Source organism: Ambystoma mexicanum, chromosome 3q (genome assembly GCF_040938575.1).
Source record: "Ambystoma mexicanum isolate Mex_15411 chromosome 3q, UKY_AmexF1_1, whole genome shotgun sequence".
NCBI classification, from domain to species: Eukaryota; Metazoa; Chordata; class Amphibia; order Caudata; family Ambystomatidae; genus Ambystoma; species Ambystoma mexicanum.
The window spans coordinates 827,520,406-827,545,053 of record NC_090926.1 but is presented as its reverse complement, the minus strand read 5'-3'; positions in this window follow the sequence as shown (position 1 = coordinate 827,545,053).

Below are 24,648 nucleotides of genomic sequence, written 5' to 3'. Positions count from 1 at the left end.
GCACCGTCAACTGATGAAGAGGGCGGAGAGGGTGCTGTGGAGCAAAGCGGCAGGGATCGCACCACCAGCCGGAGACGCAAGGCCCGGCTCCCCTCCCAGATTGTCATCCCTTCTGGGAGTGAGGAGTCTGGTGCCGCGTCCCAGGCCGCAGCTGCCGAGGGTAGGTCCAAAAGGCAGAGGTTGGAGATGCACTCCTCGGCAGCAGAAGGGGCAGCTGAGACCCCACAGGTTCCGATGGAGGAAGATTGCATGGAGTCATCCAGGTTGGTGGGGGGTTTGGAGGAGGAGGAGGCCGTCGAAGGGACACATACGGGGTCTGGAGGTAGGGATTCCACTGGTGCCAGTGGTGCAGAGCAGGTGCAGGGACAGGCCGCCGCGGAGGTGCCTGTGTGTAATCCTGTCTCTGATCCTGTGACTGCATCATCCCGCACCAGCAGGGATGCCTACGTCCAGACCCGTTTTCAGGGAGGGGATGGGCCCACAACAACTGGCCTTCCTCTCCCTGCGGACGTGGCTATCCGGAACCGTGTTGAGCCTGTCCTGGCTGGGATAGCGTTGCGTCAACGGGGCATGCGAGTTGACCTGCAGTGTTTTCGTGAAGACACTGCACGTCATCTCGGATGCCTCTTTGACCGCGTTGACCTACTGGGATGGGTCACCAGTGCTGGATTCCTCCGTGTGCTGGACCTTCTTTCGACCCCCTCCTCACCTGAACCCCCTACGTGCCAGTCCTCCTTCATGTCATCTTCCCACCCATGTATCACCATGGTACCCTGTGGAGCTGCCTCTGACCCAGCGGCCAGGCTGATGAAGGACACATCCCTGCCACAGTCGGGAGTCGGACGTCCAGCAGGGGTGGCCACCACGACAACTGCACCGCAGCCGGAGGAGGATGTGCAGGCAGCAAGAGCCAGGGCACAGGCGCAGCAGCAGCAGCAACATGGTGGGAGCAATGATGGCTCGGGGCCTTCACATCGGAGGGGCAGGCACCGGCCAGAGGGCAGGAGGACCCAGGATTGGAAGTGTCTTCTGTGTGGCAGCGGTTGGGGCACTCCATAGATGCGGAGCAGCAGCGGGCGGAAGAGGCATGGCTCACAATGGTCAGGGCGGAGAACTCCATGCGGAGGGCACTGAGAGGGGCCGAGTGCCTCGAGGCAATTCGCAGGGAGTTAGAGGCCAACATGTCAACGTCCCTGCAAACCCTCAGGCCCATGGAAGAGGACCGCCTCCAGGACATTGAGCGGGAGTTCGATGATGCCCTGGCCCGGGACATCTAAAAGTGAGCAGTCGGACTAGCCCGCTGCCATTGTAAATAGTTAGTTAGTGTTAGGTTTCATTTTGGTTTTCATTTTTTTTGGGGCGCTTGGACAATACCCCACATTTTTGTATATAGTTCTTCATTAGTTAGTGTATTTTTGTAGGTTTCATTTGGACAGTTGGGCTCATGGACCCAGGATTTCATCCTTGTAAATAGTTGGAGTGTGGATTTGTCGGCATTTTCTTTTTTGATTTTTCCATGGAGCAATGGATTTTACTTTTTCATTTCTGTTTGGATTTGCTTTGTTGGAAGGAGACTTTGGAGACATTTTTGATTTCCTATATTTTGGATTATGATTTCCTTTATTTATCATTATGTGACATTCTGCATTGTTTTCCTTATGTCCATTGTTTGGTATTTGATTTTCTTTCACCACATTTTGTGTTCAATACATTTGTTCCCGTACTTCAATGTGTGGTATTCTCTCATTGGTTTCATGCATGTCACGATGTGGGTTTTCACATTCACTGGCACCCAATGTGTGTGTGTGACGGACATGTGTTGATGTACATACATGCCATTTGGGTTGTTTCATGTAATGGGTATTTGAATGTGGGGTGTATGTTATGCTCGGTTGGTTATTTGGGCAAGGGTGGCGTGCTGTGGGATTTTGGTGGCCATGAGAGCCATGATTGTGGCTCATGTTGACATGTTGGGGGGGGAATAAGTGGGGGCCTGCTGGCAGTTCCCCTCATTGCTGGGGGTGGGGGTGCTGGGGGACATGAGTGGGACATGAGTGGGGGCCTGCTGGCAGGTGCCCCTCACTGATGGGGGATGGGGGTGCTGGGGGACATGAGTGGGACATGAGTGGGGGCCTGCTGGCAGGTGCCCCTCACTGCTGGGGGGTGGGGGTGCTGGGGGACATTTGTGGGACATGAGTGGGGGCCTGCAGGCAGGTGCCCCTCACTGATGGTGGGTGGGGGTGCTGGGGGACATGAGTGGGGGCTTGCTGGCAGGTGCCCCTCACTGATGGGGGGGTGGGGTAGCTGGCGGACATGAGTGGGGGCCTGCTGGCAGGTGCCCCTCACTGATGGGGGGTGGGGGTGCTGGGGGACATGCATGGGACATGAGTGGGGGCCTGCTGGCAGGTGCCCCTCACTGATGGGGATGGGGGTGCTGGAGGACATGAGTGGGGGCCTGCTGGCAGGTGCCCCTCACTGATGGGGGGTGGGGGTGCAGGGGGACATGAGTTGGTGATCACTAGTGCAATGTGACCGTGGCCTGGCTGGGGGGCATGGCCATGGTGGACGGGCTGGGCACAGGGCCAATCGTGTGGGAAACTCCCCGCGCCGGGGTGTACATGTATTCGGAGGGGTGCGCAGGGAGTTTTACTGGCGTTTTCGTGGTTTGGGCCCTGTGCGCCATGTACGGGATTTGTGCGCTGTGCATGGCACACGTGGAGGGGTTGGGGGCATAACTGGCACTGCTGCAGGGTCGCTGTGCCACTCTGGGCCACGGCTGGTTTTGGATGCTAAAATCCATGAATACGCTGTGCGCAGAAATGGATTTTAGCGCACGCGACTGGCGCAGAAATTCGCACGCGGACACTGTGCGCCAGCCGTGTGCGCCACTTGTGCGCTGAATTCTATGAATTACCCTGAATGTCTCACTCTGAGAAATTCAGTTCTCATATGGGACCTTGGAAAACAAGCAATATATTTTGGTAAGTAATAAAAATTGTCAATGAAGAGAATGTCGATCGCTCTCACATCTGATCTATAGTCAATATCCAGTCTTTCCTCAAGAGGGCATGTTTGACACCAGTGGGATTTTGAATAAGATCTTCTATAGTTCGATCACATTGCTCTAGCATTTGTTTTGCCTGATTGGACAAATCCTGTAGAAATCAGGAGGATCTGTTTGGGAGCTCAACTGCTACGAGGCTCCTTACTAGGAGACCACATTGACCTGCACAGCATTAGAATTTTCCACACTAAATACAATTTCAGAGAATAAAGCCCTAATTAATACCACATACGATAGCTTTATGGAACATGAAGAATTGTTTTCCAGATTCTGCCTTCTAAACGTGTCCAGTTTAGTGTCTTGGAAAAAGGTACAGTGTCAAGGTCATAGAGAAGCGGGGGGATAACTTTGGCCTTATAAAATTTAATCAGCAGGGATATGGAAAATTTACAGAAAGTATTGTGCATTTTATTCAAGCTCGAGATCTTTTTCCAATAACTTTTTGATATGAACTGAGTACTTAAGTAAATCAATTCCGTGGCCACAGGCACAATCCGATCTTCAAGTGACCAATTACACTTACTAGAGGCTTATGGGGTCTCCTAAATGACAAGATTTATTATGGATTCACCATTGGGTGATTTGCTTTTGTGTATGAGTCAAAGGCGGTAAGAAGATGTTGCAGACCTCTGGGTGAATAATCAAGCAAGATCACATTGTCAGCATAAGCGATCCAATACAGTGACGGTTTGCCAATTCTATGGCTTGGTGTTCTAGTGCCTTATTTAAAATGGATAGGTAAAGGTTGAAGAGGCATGCATCCTTGTCGCACGCTCCTTTAAATTGGTACTGCTCCAGACAGGTTGCCCTGGTCATTTAATCTCACTCAAGGGTTAGTGTTTGTATGTTGGCCTCTTAGAATAGCCAAGATGCTGCTCAGGATACCCCAAAGATGTAGTTCTGCCCTTAGGCACTCTCTATTGATGGTAACAAAGGTGCTTGAGAGATCTGCCCACGCCCCATAGAGTATTCATTCATCTTTTTTAGCTGCCGATTGTGAGAGGAATGACATAACTAGACCTTTTATGGAAGTGAAGAGGCCTTTTCTAAAACCTATCTGCTAATTTGAATGTTTTCTTTAGTTAACTATTATTCCAGATGTTTTAGTATGACTGCTGCGAATATCTTACCATCTGCATCCAAAAGGGCGATCAGGCGGGCCTGATCGCCCTTTTTGTAGATGGGTATCACAATAGCCGTCTTCCATGAAGGCGGAAGCATGGAAGATTTCAATACTCTGGCGAATACTACTTCAAAAAAGGAGGCCCATAGATCGGGATTCGATTTTCGTATTCCATTGGAAAGAACATTAGGGCCCGCAGCTCTAGATGATGAAGATTTATTTATTAGATTTGCTATCATCTCCTCATCAATGGTCATTTGCCATTCTGCAGCAGGACTGGTGGATTGGCATGAAAGGGAGGGGAGCTATAAACAACATCAAAATATTTACACACACAGTGTCAGTAATCACGTTACTTTGTAACTTGACTGTGCAGCTTTTTTTGGGACATATTTTATATATGCAGGTGTTTTTATGTATTAATGTTTTTAACATGGCTTCTCCATCTCTTTGATGTCAAGATGGAAATGAGCACAAGACCAGCTACGATAGTTGCTACGTAGTTTCTTTAGCTCTGACATGCATTTTTGACAATTTTGTGTTTTAGATTTCAAGAGTCTGATGGCTTTTCTCAATTGCTTCTTTCTTAACCAGATATCCTCATCAAAGGAATGGGAATGTTTTATCCTCATAGCAAGGTTACTTGAGGATGGATGATTTAGGTCCCATAGAAAGATCACAGAACTTTCTGGATTGCATTATTCAGCCAAATCATCATGAGCTATGTTCTTCATTATATTCTGTAATTTGCTATTGAAGATGTTGCCATTATATTTAAATTTAAGAAGGCAATTCTTGCCATTGTTAACAGACCTATTAGACATCTCGGAGTGAACAATGAGGCAGCATATTCAAGATAATATGGCTGAAATTCTGTTATGGTCACTTAGACCCTGATTTAATTAGAACGATTTACAACAAATGAATAGATCATCAGAGCAATAGAGGTAATCTAGAGTAGATCTAGAGGAACCTCGAGACCAAGTAGAAGCTGCAGGGATATCCCCTTTAACATTCACATAAGCATTTTCAAGTTCCACCTTTGCAGGAAGCTGGTCAATTTTTCACTGTTTACAGTCACTTGTTTAACCATATAGGAGGCAGATGTAGTCAATGACGGGGTATACTATGAATTAATATCAGCAGCAGTAGTATTCCAGCTGTAGTGTACTTTGTGGTAGCTGTAAGTTGGAAGATGTGGGGTTCCAGTAGACGTTTGTCACTATTATTGGTTGGAGATGATTGGAGCCTATAGGAGTAATGAGGGCAGCCAGCAAGCCAACGGTTGCAGTTGATATTAATTCAAGGGATGCCACCCTAGATGCACCTACTGTTATTAAAAAAACGCTGGCAGGACGGCCAAATTCTCCTCTTATTGCTGGTTGGTCTAAACTTAAGAAGCCATCTAGTTTCAAACATTCAGATGACCAGGTTTCTTGGAACATGATAATTTTTAGTCCTTAAAAATGTCTTCCTTCATAGATTTGATTTTGAAAGTTCCGGAACCCAGCATGTTCCAACCCAAGAATATCAAATGATGCTCTGCTAGACAGAAGGCACATCTTGCTTCATTTTTTCACATTTTTGTTCAATGATCTCTGGCAAATGTTCCCATGTTGAAGATGTCATGTGCATTGGGGGACACTTTCTTTCCACCATTGGCACATTCATGTTAGAAGCTGATGTTAGTGCTGAAGCTCTAGAAGTAGAGCGGTTATCATGGTCTCTTTTCCCATCATGAACTTTAGTATTCTCTTGGTTCTTAGTCTTTAGGGTGGAGTATTCAACACCTAGGTTGTTTAAGTCTGTCTTTGTTAAAAGCATTGCTTGTGCGCTTAGACTATTTTAAAGACCTAATTCAGCAATATTTGTACAGTTTTGATTGGGAAAGCGAACAAATGAAATGTCATTTGATGAAACTAAGTAGTGATCAGGGATTTTTTTGAAGATTGTTAATATTGCTCCTCCATTAAGTGATTTGAAACCTTTCTCTCTTTTACACTGGTGCAGCCAGATTCTAGGGACTGCAACAGGGCAAGCGTCCACTGGAAGGCTGATTGAGATCATCTCTTTAGGCTGAGGTTTATCCTCTGTTATGGTAGTGTTTTAAAATATATTGGGTAGACAGTTCACACAAGGGGCTCCTGTTAAAGTGTTGCAAGATACAGTATTAGTCTAGAGGCGTACAGATGTTGAGTTAGGTATTATTGTTATAGGGATAGTATTAGGAACACGGGCATCTCTATGTCCACCACACAATATAGGTTCAAGTTGGTTCTCTTTATTTATTTGAGCATCAGGAGCATCAGAAGAATTGAGGTGATACATTGTGGTCACTTGATTAGTGATTTTTACAGTCATTCCCAAATTTGGTTTTAACTGTTGGTATTTTTGAAATATTGGTTCCTAGGTCGAAGATGCTGGAGTTTGCAGGGTTTGAGATCTGGTAGTAGACCATTCAACAGTCTGTGTTAGTAACTAATACTACCTGAGGAGTAGTCCTAAGTCTTGAGGTATCAGAACCTTTCTTTGCAGAGGTAATTTGATTTTAAACAGTTTTTTGCATTGAGGCAAAGACCCCACTGATTCAATGGTCGGAAGTCATATGGCTCGAATTAAGTTTGAATTTACTGAATTTTTTATTTTTATGTTGTTTTTGGTTTTATTTTTCCTTGCAGGTTTGACGTCATATAGAGAAACATAAGCATTATCACACTTCTTTTACTTTTTATGTTTCTTTTGTCCATTACTTTTAGATTGAGTTGCAGTGATTGACTCTACCTGTGTCATTGCATTTGTATCTGTCAGATCTGTTGGCACCAGAACCAAAAGTATCCTCCATATTTGCTAGCCTTCTGAATTCTTCAAGAACTGATTCTGAAAGCGGTGTCCTCAAAGACATCACAACCCTTGAGAGGCAGGGGAACTTACCACCACTTCAGCATGTTTTTTTTTTAACTCTCGCTTAGATGTTGTAGGCTTGTGGTTAGTATTCAATAAAGCTTCCATTCTCATTACTGAGTTTTCAGTATTTATATGATGTCATAGATTCTTTCAGGTACGTAGGGGATTTCGATGTTTCATTATTTAATGCTGATTGTAAACCAAACAAGTTCGATTCACAATGTCCCATATATTTTGTGAGCTCCAGTAGAGTACCAGAGTTAGATGGAACTTCAGCTTTAAGCAGCTTGAAGACATTGACTAATGATGTTAAGACAAAACCTAGCGCAGTTAGAGTCACATCAGGAAGATATTTCATGCTGGGATTTATGTCATCAGTCTTTCCTCCTATGTTTGGAGTCGTGACAACCAATGAAGGGTCAGGAGAAGAAAGATCATAATTGTCACTGAGTACTCCTAAGCAGAATGTATGCAAGAGTTTACATTGTTGATGTGCAGCATCTTTGATGTTGCTTCAGATGTATTGATATGTTCTCGCGTAGCAATGGGCACAGTTTTCAGACTCTATATTGTGCATATTGCTGGCACTCCATTTTTTATTGGAAAAGTGTTGATTGATCCTCCTTTTCATATTTTTTGCAGTGACAGTCAAATCTAGGCCATTCGCCCATTGGGAGTGTGCCTCTAGGGAGGTTCTTGTGGGAGAACAGACATCCAAGACAACAATCAATGGAGGACTGCCACACACGGTCACAGCTTCTTGGGCAGACACTGTTATAGCTTGACCTAGGCTGTCTAGTCTTATCAAAGGGTTGGTTTCACCCTGTTGCTTTTGCTCTTTGCAGGGGTGACAGAACCGTCCTATGTTTGTGGAATACTAGGGGCTTTGCACATTTGTTTGAATCTGAGGGACTGTGGTCTGTAGTGGATTTGTTTGCAATCCTGGCACGCAAGCAACTTGGTTTACCAAGACAATTTAGCTAGATGGCAGAACAACGCTTCAGAAGTCGGCCTATAAAGGTCTCCTAGGTCACCCTAAAAGTGGCCTCCTTATCTCTGTTCGCCATCCATGGCAGATGACTGAACTATCTGGCTCGACAGACTATGTTCTGGGGGTTCAAATATCTCATGCTGAGCTTTCTTTTATACTAATTTAATGTCTATGACCCACCCAACTGTAAGGTCACTAGACAAAACTCAATTACCGTTAAAGATATGCTTGATAAAACTAGGGAACAAAGGCCTTGTTTTGTGGTGGGTGATTATAACGCTGAGATCGACATTAATTCAAGCTCTTTGGCGATTTTGTGATCCTCTTCAGCAGTGTGACAGAGGACAATCAAACACCAAGCGTGTATATGGAATACTTTCCTTAAATCATGTGGAGCTGTGAATCTGAATGGCCTATGTCCAGGAGACTCTATGCGTGCCTCAACTTGTATTTGTGGGAAAAGCTCTTCTACAATAGATAATGTGTTTGTTAATGAAAATGGCCTGTCTTTAGTGGAAGATATGGCTATCGTACCACGACAAGAAAGTGACAATCTCCCACTGTGTGTGCTTTTCTGTCCCCTGCGGTCTAATCTGCCCCCCCATCTATATGACTAAAATGGTGATATGTATATTAATCAAGGTGGGAATCGCATCCACTGGACCCACCACACCCTAAGCAAAGGTAAAGATGGCTCAACAAGCTTACCACCAAACTTCGTTGCAACCTATTCAGTTAAGTCCCCTTCTAAAGCTCTGATTGCTGACATTTTTTCAAACTTAGTGTAATCTGTAAGTGATCGTATACAGAAAGCCCAACATTATTTGTAGTAAGCTAGTTACTAAACATATTGATTTTGTTGCAGATATTTCTGCTGCAAAAAAATAGATTTAAGGGCTGTTATCAACACTCAAATGTCTCTTGCAGCTGGCTGTAATAGATCTGACATTGCCAATTTAGAAAGTTAATCGGCGAAAAAAAGAGTATCAAATCTGGGTGAAAAATCACAACTTGTATGGAAAAAACATGATGGCTGAAGTTTGCTCCAATGATAATATTAGTATATGGAAGATATTGAGATGGAGTTCTAAATGTGATTTACCCGTTTACGGTGTTTCTGAATCTGGTTGGGCGGAACACATTAAACACACTCTTGCATCTACTCCACCAGAGGATGTTCACGTTACAACTCCTCTGGCTGAATGGGTTTGCAAAGATTTAACACTCAATATAGCTTCCACACTCAATATTAATATTCTGATTGAACAGTTAAACTAGTCAGGCGCTGCCGGCAATGATGGCCTATTTAATGGCCTATTGAAATTGACACCAGAATTATGGGCTAGTGCCTTACATCTTCTATTTACTGATATTGGACAAACTGGTATTCTACCCAGCACCTGGTCTGAAAGCCACATTTGAGCAATTCCCAAAAAAGGTCCTCACTATTGTCCATCAAACTATTGTATGCTTGCCATGCTCGACATTCCAGCCAAGATCAAGATATTCGCCAGAGTACTCTTGGCTGAATTGTTCGAGTGTATAGATGCAAATAACATTTTAAATCCTTGCCAAACTAGATGTCACGCAAAATCTTCAACTTGTCATAATATCTTAAACTTGGTGTCAGTAGTGGAGTACTCAAAATTGCGAAGCAAAAAGCGGTTTACTGTGTCTTTATTGATTTTAGTGTCGCTTTCGACACAGTTCTGAGAAGTAGATTATGGGCTAAACTGGCTACATGGAATATCCTTGCCGGCCTCCTTAGAATGCTTATACAAATCCACAAGGACACTAAGGTTAGGATACGCTTAGATGGAAGAGGCAAACTTTCCACTGCCATGCAATCTAATAGAGGTGTCAAACAGGGGTGTTTCCTCACCACAACTCTTTTAAACCTTTATTTAGCTGATCTAAACCAGGCTTTTTTATACATTAAATAGATACAAATGGAGTCAAGGGGCTGTCACCTCCTGTCTATACCCAAATATCTGTAACATATAATTGACAGAAGTTTCTGATTTTCGGGGAGTTATTCCTGTGCCTAAGTCCCTTTGCAATAGCTTGGTTTGCCCTGTGTCGATGTTCTACTGCACCCTAGAGTTTGCTGCTGTGGCGTCTACAAATAAAATGTACAGGTCCTTTCCCTTTGCTCTCTCACTACTTTCCTAGGCTAAAAAGGTAAAGTGCACATCCACTGGTAGTCGGTTCTTGGCTTTATTGTTCCCGCCTCCAATGTGTGTGTCTTATCAGTAAAAATAATTTTGACCAAGTGGTCGAAACACAGCTAAAAACTATAGGTGTCCCTATTGTAGTTGTTAAGAGGGTCACTTAAATGCTCTCTTTACATTTATCTGTTTATTCAAGCCCTATTAACACATGTATAGTGGGTCTTGGAGTCAGGGTCATCAGCCCAAGACTGCTTAAGAAAAGTCAACCGATTTCAGCGGTTCTGATTAATTGCCGCTTTCTTCAGGGCTGGTGTGATCTTGCTGTGTACTACGCAAGATCTATAATTTCTTTCCAGTTCTCCTTTTCAAGCATACCTTGAGGAAATATTTGGGTTTCCAGACGGGCATGTTGGATACATTTCCAGGCCCTATGGGGTTAAAAAGACAGATGGGGCATCATCAGTCTCAAAGTGCTGGATCAGAACAGGTAGAGAAGTTTTTTAGAACTCAAAGGTCCTTACCTGTGGTGACCTATATCTCATTATCAACACATCTGTCATCGATCAGATGTGGACTTTGTTTCCTGGTATTGGGTGTCTTCCAGGACCTCACTCAGGTAAGTATCTTACTGTGTGGCTGAGTTCTTATAAATCTTTTACGCTGCAGGATTGTCTTCTTCAGTGGGTTACAGAGGTTGACCGAAAGCAAGGAAACAATCACGATGTTAGCGAACGTGAAGGGTCGCCAGATACCAGTGAATGTCATCAAATACAAGCAGAAGAGAAAATTGAGTAGTTTTAATCATGAAAGTCGAATTATGCAATTGTCATCTAACTCCGATAGTGGCCCATTTATTGGTTACTTAATGGATCGTATTGACAGACCGTCATATATTATGGCATATCCAAGTAGCGGTGTGCTACATCAATACCTTCTGTTGTTATTCAATATGTGTAACGTACTTGTGGTCAAGGGTAGTCAACTGGACATTCCCCGTGTAAATCGTAAATGCAGATTATGTGGTGAGGATGTGGTCAAAAGTTTGAAACATATCCTGTTTGTGTGTAAAGGTTTAAGGCCTTTAAGTGCTAAGCATATGAAGGTGTATAATAATCACACCAACTGTACTGATCTATCTCCTCTGTGTCCACTTTCTATGGAGGGCAATGATTTGAATCTTATAATCTTATATTCTTCTTGGTGAAATTTTATTGGAACTTCACAGAGGTTTTACGAATCTTATGAGTTTTTACTGGGATCATTATTTTAGCAGCTTTTAACATAATTCTGGTGTATTGTATGATGGTCAGGTGTTATGAAGCTAATAGAGGTTTGTTAAAGACCAAGGGTACATTTTATATGTTTTATGTATGTATAAAACTGTATGTAATTATTTGTAATTATTTTTATCCTCTCCATATCTGTGTATTTTATTATGTTGTATGTTGTATATACAACGCTTAATTGCTAGATGAATATTAAATAAATAAATAAATATTAGGGACTGTGCAGGAATTTTCTCAGAGGAAATTATTTCATGGTTAGACAAAGACAGAGAAGAGTGCCTTACCTTTTTATATCAGCACCACCACTACAGCCCCAGCCTCTCAGCTAAATAGCCCAAAAGCCACTTGCAAGCCACTTACACAAAGCATGCGTGAATAAGGCACATGGCTAGCAGCTTTGTAGAGGATGGCAAAAAGTAGGCAGAGTCACAAGTCCATTGTGAAAATCCAATTGTTTTGGATTAAGAGCAGAGGTCCGGGAAGCCCAATAGCCACTTGCAAGCCAATTACACATAGCGTGCCTGAGAATAATAATGACTTCTTCTTTCTTTCTGTTCATTAATATGGGGCTGTGGTGTGGACTGGGCTTTTTGAGGGGGCACTGAAAGAGGTTTTTTTCGGGGACAATCAGGAGCAGTGAATGTAATGTGACCAGTTAACACAGACTAGTCTATGAAGGTGAGAGGTGAAAATTGTTCATGTTTCCACAAAGCCAAATGTAATCCATTATTGTTTCAGTGTCTGTTGCTCATGATGTTGTAAGTTCGTTAATTTCATAACACTGCTATTCCATATTATTTTGTGATTACTATTTGTTGTTCTTGAGATGTACAATTAATTATGTAGCATATTGAATTATCACCGTCTGATAGCAGTCTTACTTGCTTTGTAGAGGAAATTGGAGATTGATGGAAGGGAGTGTGCCTCAACTGAGGACACTTTATGTTTTGTAATTAGTTTGGTGACTTCTATTGTCAGAGCTGCTTTTTCTCCCCTGCACCTTTAAACGCTTTAATCATATCTCTTGAGTCTGCATTACCTAACTTGTAATAAGGTGTGTGTTACCTTAATTTGTTTTGTTCATTGCAGGGTCTACGCAAAGGGTCGGTGCACTATTCCAGCCCCTCCACGCCCATTCCTGCTAATATCACTGCATCTTTTCTGGTAATCACTCCCTCTACGGGTAAAGTGAAAATGGAGCCTGGCACTGTTCCCTGTGGGACAGCTGGTCTGAACAGGAATTCTAGAGCTATATGGAATATCATTTTTTGGCATCTGGGTAGCAATCCTATCAAGACAGTTACTCAATACAAAACAGCTACTCATTTATGGGCACTCCTCACACAGTTCTTGTGCTACAGTATGCTTGGAGAACTGCGGCTACTCTCATGAAATGCATGCTTGGTGTTGAGTACACTATCCCTTTGTAAGAGCATGAAATGGTCATGTTTAACTTGCTTAACACATCGCTACCCAAAAGATTCACTGGACTTTCTTTGCAAAAAAGTAAGGATGAGAATATTTTGTGTGCACATATACTGATAGGTAACTCTTCAGTGAATGGGACAGTTATGACAACCCAGTGAAACCCTGTGTGTTAATACTTTTGTTGGTCAATGGAAAGCTCCCTTCCCTGATACAGGATTTGGTGGCACCTGTGGCTGCCATAAAGGTGGAAATTCTTTCTCCTATCTTCACTCCCACCTGGGGTTCCTCCTCTGGGTCAGGGGTGACTGACAGGATTGGACATATATCAGTGAGCTGTCCTACTGCAAGTATGTGCTTGTCTCTGGTAGCAGGAAAGGGTTAGCCCTAGGACTCTTACTCTCATATAGTGGGTCACTGTAGTATGTGGTAATGCATTTTGTTCCCATGGGGGTGTGTTACAGGTGCCTGCTACATATGGGTCTGCACTGTATTCAATGTTTGGTATTGCATGGGCTGCTGCTGTGTGGATACCAGGACTTTAGATTGTGCATGGGCATGGGCATATGCAGAGAATGCTTGCTTGTTTGTTTGTTTGTTTGTTTGTTTTATTCACTTATAATGCGCACCAGACCCGAAGATAGCCGGGCGCAGCAGTACAGAAAATGCAAGGCTTGTACTGGGCCTGTGCATATGAGGGCTCCTGGAGGTGACATCTCTATCCTGTACTGTGTCTGATATGTGTGATATTGATCAGGTGATGTGCCGGTGTTATACTGCATGGGAGGCCTACTCCAACAATCTTGTGCAAAATTCCCCATTCTGCCACACATCCAAAGGAGTCCTCCAACCCTGTACCCCCTTCCTTGTTGGGAACCACTTCTCCCTTCTTGAAAACATCTTGCATCGCTTCTTCGGTATATTTGCCATTCTCCTCATCCCTGCTGTTGTTCCCTCTCCTGGTTGACCTTCTGCTGTTTTAGTGAGTACTACTCCTCCGATGCTTACTTTTGCTAATGTTTTCTATATCAATTTGCTTCTGCTCTCTGCGCTTACACATCTGTCTCTTTTTTTCTTCTCAATTCTTCTTTTATAGAAATGCATTATGTTCACCTTTATCTCAGCCATCCCCCTGCCTCTATTCCCAGTACTTTATCCAAATCTGTTTGTATTTGTGGGGGAGCCTCTTGCACAGCATGTGGCAAAATACTGGTATGATGTTTTCCCATGAATCCCCTGTCTCCTCACGCCACATCTTCTGAATCAAATGGATGTAAAGTCCTGGGCCCTCATCTGGTTTCATTGTACATGCCAAGATCGATTCTATGCCTGGTTTGTCTGGGTAGGTGTCCCTCAGATCCCTCCACATGAGGGCTTGACAGTTATTAAATGGAACACCATCAAAGTTGTCACTTTCTAATCGTACCCCTGGATACACTGCCCTTTTACAAGTCATACTGGTCTGTTCTCCTAATATTGAAGCAAGCAAGCTCTTCATATCTCCCACTTCTAATGTGACTCATGTTGTTTGCTTCTCCAGAGCATATATCCATTCCCCTGCTCTTGCTGTAAGTGAGGGCAATGCCATCATTAAGTTGTTCCTATCCATATGGGGCCAGGGCACATAATGTGTCCTCCCTAATCCCATCTGTAACAGGGGAAACAACCTCCCTGTCTTCCTCTTATGTGGTGGTCTCACTCTGTTCTTCCCATTTGCTTCTACCATCAGCCTGGCTCGTGGTCTAAGTCTCGCGCCTCATGGCAGCATTTCTCTCTGTTCCTCATTTGTCTCTCACTGCTCCTTCTCTGGCATCTCCTCTCCTTTGGAGAAGACAGTAGTGTAGTCTACGCTCTGATGCCCTCCTTTCCTGCACCTCTTGCTCTTTTTACCTTTCCTTGCAACATCATCTCTCTCGATCTTAACATCCATAAGGAGTGTGCTGTCCATTTTTAGGAGTATCTGTCCCACCTTCTGTGTATCTGTGTCTAACACTAGACACTGTCCTCCCCATGTGTTTCCCGCTGTACACTTGCTAGCTCCTCCTCAGTCTTCTGTAAAGCTACTTCTAGGTACCTGTGTGCTCTGGCCCCCAATATCCATTATGAGTGTGTCTCATGTTCTGTTTCTGTCATCCATGGGTGCATTTGGTTTGGGGTCTCTTGTGGCCTCAGACCCCTCCACACGTGGGCTTGACAGTTATTAAATGGAGCACCATCATGTGTGTCACTTTCTAATCGTACCCCGGGATACCCTGCCCTTTTCCAAGTCATATTGGTCTGCTCTCCTAATATTAAAGCAAGCAAGCTCTTCATATCTCCCGCTTCTTATGGAACTCATGTTGTTTGCTTCTCCAGAGCATATATCCATTCCCTTGTTCTTGCTGTAAGTGAGGGCAATGCCCTCATTAAGTTGTTCCTATCCATATGGGGCAACATCACATAATGTGTCCTCCCTAATCCATTCTGTAACAGGGGAAACAACCTCCTAAACTTCCTCTTATGTGGTTGTCTTACTCTGTTCTTCCCTTTTGCTACTGCCATCAGCCTGGCTTGTGGTCTAAATTGCACACCCCATGGCAGTATTTCTCTCTGTTCCTCGTTTGTCTGTCACTGCTCCTCCTCTGGCACGGCCTCTCCTTTGGAGAAGGCAGTATCGTAGTCTATGCTCTGATGCCCTCCTTCCTTGCATGTCTTGCTCTTCTTACCTTTTCTTGCAACATCATCTCTCTCGATCTTAACATCCATAATGAGTGTACTCTGTTAACTATCTCCATTATGAACGTGTTTCATGTTCTGTTTGGTTTGGGGTCTCTTGTGGGATCAGGGTAGGATTTATGTACCCTGCTGCAGGTTGAAGAGGGAACGTTTAAGGTATGGGCAGGGCAGTCAATGGCACAGGCGTCTGTGCCTTTGCCTGGGTGGGGCTCTCCTCTGAGACTGGCAGGGCTGTGGCCTGCATAGATGCTTTAACTCCTTTCTTTCCACTATCATTGGGTACTTCATCAACCTCCTCATGTGTTTTCCAAAACTCTAGGATAATTTGTCAATTCTTTAACTGCTCGCTTTATAAGTTGACAACATATGTGTATACATGTGCTCAATTATTCACTTATTGTATGTGCCCTCTGCGGGCCATGCAGTAAAGATTGTGCCTTCTGTTTCCTCTACCCATTCATTGTGGTACTTCAAAATATTCTCCTTATACTGTCGGAGCACCTGCACATGTGCTCAATTGGTGTGCTAATTTGTACTGGCACAAACAAGGACACAATAACCAAAACAAAATTGTCACGACACAGATTAACACTAACAGCAATCTCCTGAGGCTGCCTTTCCGGCGACCATTCTCTGATGCCAAAATAAACCTCAGTGCATTGTGAGGGTGTATCCCTAATTACCTCAGCCCAAACCAGGTCCACCACTTGAGGAACGAGTGCATGTTTTGTATGTAAAGCAAGTTTATTGTACAATTGTCCGGGGAGCAGTTAGATCGCACCGCAGGACTAAACTAACCCAAATCTCAACAAACCACATCAGCTGATAAATGTTGTACATTTTTGCAACAGTTAAAACATTCCCGGATACTTTATTCCAATCCACACCCCACATGTGATTTGACAAAACCTCTTCAAAGAAATCTCATCTTTCTCCAATTCATTGGCAGCCATTATCTTAACTACTCATCTCAGTTGTAGAACACACCTCTTTTTAGGATTTGTCTGTGGTAGTCTGTGGTAGGTCATGGCATCATTAGTCAGTTAAACATTTGTAGGCAAACATAATTCATTACTAATAATAACATGCCTAAGCCCGTTTAACCTTAACTCTTAATTGCACCTGGTTCGCCTATATACTTCAAGCGATGTGAAGAAGGCTGAGTAATCCAGTTCTTATTGGAATTAGCAATAACTATCGCCAACCCCACTTCCCTATCTACATTGTAACATTCTAATCTAAATAACTGCCATTTCATCATGCACAGCACATCTGAAAATACAATTGAAACTCCTGGTTTTCAATTACTTTATCCCCTAGCATGGATTTACCCCGTGTTTAACTGCTGGTCAAAACACATAGGAAAATCCTCTGTCATGCTTCCATGCAGTCAGGAGATTACATCTGCTATCTGTGATACTTATCATACCATAACAGCTATGGACGGCTCCTTCAGCTGAGTTGATCATCGCTAAAGTCATAGTTACTTATTCACCCATCATCTGGCCTTTGAAACTCTAAGAATCAGTTTCTGCAAGTCAACGTCTGATTGACGTATTTTAATCTGTTTACAAAAGCCCACTACATGTCTTTAATTTACAGTGAAATCTTGCAGGACAAGCGCGCTTTCTCGCATGCACATTGTAAAAACTCCCCATTGCCTGCTTGTAGGCACTTGATATTACAGTACGTCTGAATTGCATATGTTTCATTTGGCAGTTTTAGCATTTGTCTTTCTACATGTTTGCAAAGCTAATATGTATCAGTTTAACCAAAAAGTAACACTAAAAGTATCATATTCCATCCATTAATAACTCGATGCATATGAAATTGCAACATCGTGCCCAGTTTGTGCACCCTCAGTCATCAAAATGGCGCATGTAACATGAACACCTCATGCTCATGGGCACCCTTCCTGACCACCCCAACAGTATCTTTGCACAACAACCCCAGACAACCGCACTCCCAAAACGGTTTTCACCAACACAAATTGTTTCCTCTACCACAATTACTTTCCCCACACTCCACAGCCACACACACAGCAGGCAACCCTCGTCCCACTATACAAACATCTATAGATACAACAAAACCAAAAAAAACACTTATTTACACAAGGGTTTTTTGTTTTTCCCCCCTCATGCTCCCCTCAGGCAGAGGGAATTCAGTCCTCTCTACTACAGGACTCTCACCATTTTCACTACGCAGCACTGCATTCTCTTTTCTTAGAGGGGATCTCCACTTATTTTGTCTCTCTATTACTACTTTTGTGACATCACTATACCCTTCTGCGTGTGCACTCCTTTCTATATTTCACTCAAAAAGAAAACATACACATCACATTGTTTGCTTCACCACATTCTTTTCACTCATATCTCTGCGATCATACTCCTATTGTTGTTCCTGCAAAAGGTGCACTCACGTTCTGAGTTTTCTTCCAAGGTCCTCTGATGTGATGTTACCCCCAAAGGCCTGCGCCCATCTCCAGTGATCAGGCAGGCCTTCAGTTAACCCCAGTGCCCACGCACCTCTTCATTGTGTGCACAGGTACTGGTCTCGGTAGGTAGGCGCCACAGTCAAGCTGTGTGACAGAAGAGCTCCAAGCTCCTCGGGGGTACTGGAATTAAGTCACAGCATCACCAAAATCTAAGGTAGCCCCAAAAGCCGAAATTAGCTAAATCAATCCAAGGAGCAATAATGAGTGCACAAATTGCAGTAAAACACATTTCATTACATGCAAGCTGGGCTGGGAAAAAGACGAACGTCATTCAAAGCATCATCATTAAATGGCGGTATATATAGGCTGAATGGTGGTCAGTGATAATGTCGAATCCAATAATGTCGACAGTCAAAATGTCAAAAAAAATGTCAAAAAAAAGAATGTAGAAAAGCAATAATGTCGATTTTTTTCTACATTGTTTCGAATTTTTAGAAATAAATAAATAAATAATTAAAATGTGTTGAATATGAGGGGTGAGAGGGTGGTAGGGGGTGTGGCAGGGGGGTGTTTGGTGAGAGGGGTTGGGGGGACCCCCCCTAGTAAATGATATTTTCCTTGTTTATTTATTTATTTATTGAATAAATAAATAAATAAATACATATATAATTAAAATGTGTTGAATATGAGGGGTGAGAGGGTGGTGGGGGGTGGGGGGTGGCAGGGGGGTGTTGGGTGAGGTGGTTGGGGGAACCCCCCTAGTAAATGATACTCTTCTTGTTTATTTATTTATTGAATAAATAAATAAATATATATATAATTAAAATGTGTTGAGTATGAGGGGTGAGAGGGTGGTGGGGGGTGGGGGGGTCGCAGGGGGGTGTTGGGTGAGAGGGGTTGGGGGGGACTCTTCTTGTTTATGTATTTATTGATAGTGCTAAATGACATTTTTTTCGACATTTTTTTTTCTAAAAATTGACTCTTTTCATTATATGTATAGGATTTCGACATTATTGTTTTCGGCATTTGTTTTCGACATTATCACTATGAACCAGGCTGAATAATGAGGAAAGAGTTGCCATTGTTTTGAGACATATGAAAAAACTGTGCAACTTATTGGTTTATAATAATTCCCTGAATAAAAACATACATTTGTTAGCCCTATTGCCTCAAACATTCCATCACGAACAGAGCAGTAACACCCCTCTAATAGTGATCTAATTTACGGGTAAACTGAAGTTCTTCATCCCCATTGACCAGTGGTGTTAGGTTCACTTTGTTACATTCAGACCACTCTCCCATTGGACAACCCACCTTTGAGCATCTCATTGTGTACTTCACCCCCTAGATTTAACCAATTCCATCGTGAGGTGTAGACAGTCTGGCAACAAAATCAAATACCTTATCCTTTTCCCTTGAGACCAGAATGGTTGGCAATCCCTGATGGTTCTCACCATTGTGACTGCACACCTGACAGCTTATATTGCGAGTTCTATTTGGAAACATGTTGCATTTCGAGAGCTCTTCTTACCATGGGAAAAAGCAACCTTATAAAATCACTACTGGGACACCACTGAGATGACAATATTTTCCTCAGTATATGAGCTCTATTTCCTTAGTTTCTTAAGTACCAATTGCGTGACCATTCCTTAAGTGGGGGCAGTAGAGTCACATCATATAAGGCCTCCCCTGGTTGCACTTCAACATTACTGTGTTCCCATAAACCTGTTCCCTTACCCTTCTGGAATGCTGATTAATGTTTTGAAACAATACTTGCTGTATCCACCATTGATCATCGCCTGGGATCCTACCTGTCTCTGCACCATCAACCAAACATTGCATGGCATTTCACACCACCTTGAGGGTTGGTGGCCGCGTCTGTGCACCAGATTAAAAAAAACACCAGATTGAAGCCTAGTTCACTGTTGCAAATTCTGAATTCTTTTTGTGGCTTAGTCATCTGAAATCTCCAACATGACTTATTCTGCATAGGCAAGAACCTCTGTTTTCCATAAGACCACCAGGCCTTACCACTACGTATGGTGAATACTGCAAGTCACTGCCCTAAATTTCTTCACAGAGTAGTTCTAAAGAATGTGCACCTGACACTGCTAATACATAGCAGAGTAACCACAAACACAGACAGATTTGCTGGTATGACGACCTTTTGTCTCGGGATGTTTTTTGGCAGGGTTTTTTACCTCAAATTTGTTTTGAAAAAATCCATTAAGAATTTTTTAGAAAGTGGGGGGCATGGGGGGGTCTTTTATGCCACATCCACATTAGTTTTATGAGCTCTCAACCATTCCATAATATGTTCCCAATTTTCATCTATAAATAAAATAAAACTTTTTGCATTGGATAGTGCCCTTCTTGCAGAACTTTTTGGGCTGCATTTACTGATCATTGACATAGGATTAGATCAGGTCTTCTCAAGAAATGTGTACAGGTTTGATCTGGTAGAACCAGGGCAATTGGCAAATGTTCCCTCTGCTTTAAGCGCATCAAGGGTAATTGTAAAATCAGCAGATGTTCTAGCATGCAAATGCCTTACATTGTGTGTTTCATTTGCAACCATGCTAAGTCAGGAGAACACAAGGTACTTGTATGGGCCTGATGGGTCAAAAAGTGTAGGCCTTGGCACAGAGTCGTGTGTGAACAGATGAGAAAAGGGAGGGTAGCTTTACCTGAAAATCAAAATACTGGAAATATGGGCCACAGGTCCTCATCGATAAGTGCAGATTGTTCCTTAGTAAGCAGTGACTTTCCAACCAGGTATTCTGCACCTTGACGATAGAAGGCCCATTGCATGAGGCAGGGGGCTTTGAAATGTACCCTTTTGGCCACTGGCAGCAAAGGAAGCGAAAGAAGGGAACGAAGGACTGGGCTGATATGGGCTCCATAGGGAGAGCCTGTGGTCACCCTTGTTTGTTGTGTATTGTACAATATTTGTCAACATGCCTTGGGCAAAACTTGTAATCTTATATCTGGAATTGAAAAATGAAAATAAGAAATGACAAGTCCTAGAATACCGAGAAAAGTCAAGACTAAATGTGCATTTCCCAAACGACATAGGGGACCTTTGAGAGTTAGTGGGAGATGAAGTTCAAAACATATGGACAGTCAAAGATTGCAGACATCTACAGTAGGTTGAGGTGCCTAATCTACCTTCTGCATCTCGGAGAATCTCTACTGCCACTCTGAAGGCTCTGACTGGAGTCTGACAATCAAGAGATACACAACTGTCCCAGAACCTGTAATGTTGAGCATTGACAGTTCTGCTTGTCTATTTCGTTAATCACGTCTTCTCTGTGGACGCCTTTAAGACTTCCAAAGCTGTAAGGAGAAACGTGGTTGTTTCTGGTGATTGTCGGGAGTTGTCGCCAAATTTCAGTCTTACAGTGGCACCGGGAAAAGATTAGTGAGTACAGCTTTAGACTCTACTATTTGCTATAAAAAAAAATAACAAGTAACAGAATATAATTAAAAAAAACAACTGTATGTTTGGTGGAGTGAATAGTTTCACATTTGAGTTGATTGAGGGGTTCACCAGGGTCAAACCCTAGTTCCTCTTCTTTTATGATTATGCCAGGAGGACACTCAACCTTCTGTCCATTGATGTTACAAAGAATTATTAGTGTGCTAATGCTAATGTGCTGTAACAGACGTCTATTGCATACTAATCTCCTTCTCACAGTGTGTCTGTGGCTAGAGCATGCAATTCAGGTGCGATGACACTTCCCTTTTCAAATGCCAAGGAGGCGCCTAGTGGAAAAATAATAAACAACTTCTTGGAAGGCGTGTTAGGGATACGTTCGGCCCAGAATAGTGATGAGATTTATTTGTGAGATGGCTAACTTGGCTGATCCACTAGATTGACATGCACACAGGTCGCTCTTATGTACAGTTCAGAAATTATCATTGTCAGTTATTGCTGACAAAACACGAGGTACTCAAACCATTGCCACTTTTGGCCATCACAAGTAAGGATACTCACTACCATTTTAAGCACATTGCCAGAAATTGCAATCAAGAGCCTAGCTATTCACATTATTGGTCAGGTATGTTAAAGATACAGTGATACAGTGAAACATCCAAAATTAAATTCACTTCTGCAGCACAACTATGCCCTTTATGTTGTTAGGAGAATCTGCTCTACCCAGCATCATTCCGTGAAGTATGTATCCTTCTGCCATGCACATTTTTGCATACCAAAACATACTCAGATCATATAATTACCTGCTGAGTACTGACTGCACAGTACGCTGTTTCAACATGCTCTAATTGCTTCCTGAGGACTTTCAACCTATCTTCAATTGTGGACTTACTGGCTCCTGTAGCCATGCCCCCTCTGACTACATATTCAGCTGCCACAGGCACCAGTGTGTGCGCACCCAGCATGAGTACTCGCTGAGTACTGACTGCACATCTGCACAGTATGCTGTCTCAACATGCTCAAATTGCTTCCTGAGGACTTTCAACCTATCTTCAATTGTGGACTTGCTGGGTATATTACCCTTTACACCGACTTAACATACCACTTAACATGCCACACTAAACGATTTAAGAAGCTAACTATTCCTCTGTATGCATTTAGCTCCTGTAGTCACGCCCCCTCTGACTACATTTTCAGATGCCACGCGCACCAGCACACCCGCACTCAGCACAAGTACCCGCTGAGTACTGAGTTTCTGTTTCTCTGTGGCTAATTCTCTGAGATTTCTATTATTTCGTCCCCTTGTTGCATAATCACAATTTTGAGGCATTTTTATTTTAAGTGTTGGCTAATCTGGTATTACAATCTTGAGTGTACCGACCCGAACAGTCCTCTTTGTAATTATTTGTCTTACTTCAGGCATGCTGCGACCGCCTAATCATCTAATTCAGCAGCATCTTCCATCAAAATCACCGGCCAGTTCGGTGACTCTGACATCCAAATTATGGAAAAACTCTTATATGATGTATTTTCACATGTTTCTCAAAACAAAAGAAGAAAGAGGAAAAGAAACAGAAAACGACGAACGTCTCAAATGTTTAATGATTCCAACTCAAATCAGAAAATAGAACAAAGAAAAAACAAAAAATCGAAAAACGTATGTTCTGCTTCAAAAATAAAAATTCTAAATCAAAAACTAAACGTTTGTGGCAAATATTTCTTCACCTCAACATTTGCCTAACAATTTCGATGAATATTTGAACCCTCGTTTGTCCCCTAATTTGCCCGATGTGGCACTGGAAAAGGGCATAACTCTTGATTCAGCTATGGACATCTCCAAAGGTAAGAGTGGTTCTATTCCCAATCATAAATTCGATGCACCATTGATTGTTATTGCGGATTCAACCCAGGGTGATCTGAACACGACACATGATACATTTATGAATTTTATTAGTATACTCTCACAATAATAACTCTTGAAGATGTTCATCATAGCCTACATGACTTCTCTCGCAATCGATGTGTTTTGCCTTCAACTTTTCAGGTTAATTTTGACAATGATCCTACCTTATTTAAAAAGATGAATCAAAGGCGTAAGGAAACATCTGTCAGAGGCATCATGTCAAAAGAGAAAACACCTCCACAAAACTCATTACCCTTAACCTCTCTTGGTCTCCCTTTAAATACTATCTCTATGCATTTTGAACACCTGTTGCCTCTGGATGTTCCTGCAAAATTAAATCCCTGTACAACAATTGGTACACTTCCTAGAACTTCAGTTCAAATGTCCCTTGATACAATTTATGAAGATTCTAGACCAACCGTTTATTACCCGAATCCTATTAACCTTAAAGATGAGAGCATTCGCATTATTATGCTTGACAGATTATATTCAGATTCTTTTCCTAACCGCACAACATTTAATTCTATTTCTTCATTGAAACAGATAAACTCCTCCAATATTGAGTCAGTGAGATATCCTATTCTAGCACAACAAGATATCATGGAAATCACCATTTGATCGCAAATAGTAAAGAATTTAGTGTGGAATGAAAGACAACAACTCTTCAGTAAAGGCCTGCGTCTTGAAGCTTTTATTCCATCTCCTCCAATTAAGGCAATTTTGCTAATTGAGCATTTGCGATCAAACTTAAATCCAGATGTTGCAGGTACTCTTGCTATTAATGCAGCTCCTTGTTATTGAAAGTAAAATCAAACCATTAGAACCAGGATTACATAAATTGTGCTCCTCAGTTAAAATTAAGATTCATGTATTACATTTCATTGTATTTGCTGGCTTTTTCCAATTTCGCTTACAACAAAGAAAGATATTTCACATGCGGGTAGTAAATTGTGTGATAGAACATGCCATGTGCATTCATTTATGAATGTGTACTCACTGTTGATTAACAGGTCTTTCTTTAAGAAACAGAAGAATCCCTCTTTAGACGCCATGATGCACTAATGGTAGAGGGACAGGGATTTCCAAACTGTTAGAGCGTATATTTAGTTGAGGCCAAATTCTACTCTGATGGCTTTGACCAGCATACATTTTGTTAGGGCTAACACCCTCCTCCAGAATAAGCCTACAAGTTTTGC